Consider the following 2,758-nt stretch of genomic DNA (forward strand, 5'->3'; position numbering starts at 1 on the left):
TGGGTATCGTCAGTGTGAAGTTGGTTGTACTGCTGATTTTGCAATTTTCAAGACTGTAGGGTTTACCATAAAGTTTTAAGTTATGGTGGGTGAAAAAGGCAGCAAGAAACCTCCAACGTATTGCATATAGTAAATAAAAAAAAGCTGTGTGTGCTGAGAACGCGCATAGTAAGTGAAACTTCTTTGTTTTTTGTCACAGAAATTTTATTTGTGATGGTGATGTTTTTAATTAAAAATCACAAAACAATTTCACTTCCAAAACACAAAAGTTTGACCACATGTTTTAGCTATTTGCACATCTATATTTATAGTAACTGAATTCTTTGTATCTGCGTGGGTCAGTCAGTTTATGTGTGTCAGTCAGTGTGTTTGTGTGTGTGTGTGTGTGTGTGTGTGTGTGTGTGTCTCTCTGTGGTGTGTATGTCTCTCTCTGTGACCTACCCCCACCACGACGTAGCTGCGGACACGGGGAACTCTGTCTGAGTCTCCTCCCCCCGGTGGAGCTGTGGGCTGTGTTTCCTGCTGCAGCCAGCCCCCCAGCGGAGGTACGGGACATGGGAGGTGCTCGGCAGCGGGGGAGTAGGCACATCACTTGGGGGCGCATCACTGGGGTGTGTGTGTCAGTCTGTATGTGTCAGTCAGTGAGTGAGTGTGTACGTGCGTCAGTCAGTGAGTGAGTGTGTACGTGCGTCAGTCAGTGAGTGAGTGTGTACGTGCGTCAGTCAGTGAGTGTGTGTGTGTACGTGCGTCAGTCAGTGAGTGAGTGTGTACGTGCGTCAGTCAGTGAGTGTGTACGTGCGTCAGTCAGTGAGTGAGTGTGTACGTGCGTTAGTCAGTGAGTGAGTGTGTACGTGCGTCAGTGAGTGAGTGTGTACGTGCGTCAGTCAGTGAGTGAGTGTGTATGTGCGTCAGTCAGAGAGTGAGTACGTGCGTCAGTCAGTGAGTGTGTACGTGCGTCAGTCAGTGAGTGCGTGTGTACGTGCGTCAGTCAGTGAGTGCGTGTGTACGTGCGTCAGTCAGTGAGTGCGTGTGTACGTGCATCAGTCAGTGAGTGCGTGTGTACGTGCGTCAGTCAGTGAGTGCGTGTCTATGTGCGTCAGTCAGTGAGTGCGTGTCTACGTGCGTCAGTCAGTGAGTGCGTGTCTACGTGCGTCAGTCAGTGCGTGCGTGTGTACGTGCATCAGTCAGTGAGTGCGTGTGTACGTGCATCAGTCAGTGAGTGCGTGTGTATGTGTGTCAGTCAGTGAGTGTGTATGTGTCAGTCAGTAAGTGAATGTGTGAGTGTATGTGTCAGTCAGTGAGTGTGTGAGTGTATGTGTCAGTCAGTGAGTGTGTCTGTCAGTCTTTGTGTGTGTGTGTCAGTGTATGCTTCCTGCGGTTTCTCATCTGAGGATAGCTGGCCAGCTCCCCCGCAATGATCCTACTCAGGTGCCCCACGAGAAGCACTCCTCTCTCACCCCAATACCCTCCATCAGGCGGTTGAGTCTCCGGATGTGAAGCTGTAGCTCGGGGGGCAAGGAGGGCAGCTCCACGTCCCCCAGCCCCGGGATCCTCTTCTTGTCTGGCCAGCTGCAGTTGAGAGCCTGCAGGTCTCTGCCAGGTAGCAGCGGGAAGAGAGAGGAGAAGGCCGGGGCCAGGAATAGGTGCGGGGAGATCGGGATCAGCAGCAGCAGCGCCCACATCACCTCAGCCGTGAAGTTCATGTTCCCCATCCACTCCTCCAGCTGCTGGTGGCCTCCTCAGCCTCCCCGGGGCTCACCGCCGTCACCAGCCCGCAGTACTGGAAGGAGCTCTGGCTCACCACGTCCCGCACCACGTCCACGGCCCCCGCGGAGAGCAGCAGCAGTTCGGCGCAGCCACACTAGTGCAGGATCTCGGCTGTGAGTAAATGTTGAGCGGGCGAGAGGGGAGCGGGGGAGGAGGAGGAGAAGGGAAAGCCGTCCTCCTCATTCACCCGGCAGCGCAAGGAGGTCTCCGAGCTGTCAGTGAGTGTCGCCATGACTACCGCGCATGTCAGCGGGCGTGGGCAGCGGCGGCAGTTAGGAACGGCGGCGACGGACGTGTGAGAGGAATGGCATGCGCAGGGGGGCTCTGTCTGAGTCACCAGCCCGGCAGAGCGCGCGGCTGGGACAGAGAGCGGGAATGGTCCAAGGAGCCGGTCAGCGGGTTGCCCCGGATGCCGCCCGTGCGCATCTCCACCTGGGGGAAATTGCGGACGTTAGGAGCGGCATGTCTGTGGCTGTGTAGGGAGAGTGGCCGCCGCACTCCGATTCACTGCACATTAAATACACATCGACTAAACATCGAATATACATTCTTGTGCTTGTATTTCTTTCTACACGCAGCGATGCCTGTTAAAAAGATTTCTAAGGATCTCAGCATGAGAATAAAGGAGATGTACACGAAAGGACAACGAATTGCGGATATTCAACGCTGGCTAAGTACTTCTGGCCTACTTGTACCGGCAGCAACCGTGAGCTATCATGCCCACGGTAAGAATAAAAAAGTCAAGAGGACACCAATGGTAACTACCGCGTAAGTACTATATCACTGTATACTGTAAAGTAATTATCACTCAATTCATTATTACTCATTATGACTCACACACTCACAAACTCCCATTTCAGTACATAGTTTACTCACATTATGACACACACACACACACACATAAAGTACAGTTAATATTATATCTGTTATAATATGTTATATAGTGTATATATCGGTTATACTGTATATATATATATACCTGTATACAGTA

The 2,758-nt window shown here is 52.0% G+C and overlaps 1 pseudogene; it reads right to left on the reverse strand.

Annotated features, from left to right (window-relative positions):
* Positions 1 to 1,201: 1,201 nt before the first annotated feature.
* LOC142494691 (sec1 family domain-containing protein 2-like) lies at positions 1,202 to 1,999 on the reverse strand (annotated as a pseudogene).
* Between the last annotated feature and the right edge of the window lie 759 nt (positions 2,000 to 2,758).

The sequence above is a fragment of the Ascaphus truei genome, chromosome 5, assembly GCF_040206685.1.
Source record: "Ascaphus truei isolate aAscTru1 chromosome 5, aAscTru1.hap1, whole genome shotgun sequence".
Taxonomy (NCBI): Eukaryota; Metazoa; Chordata; class Amphibia; order Anura; family Ascaphidae; genus Ascaphus; species Ascaphus truei.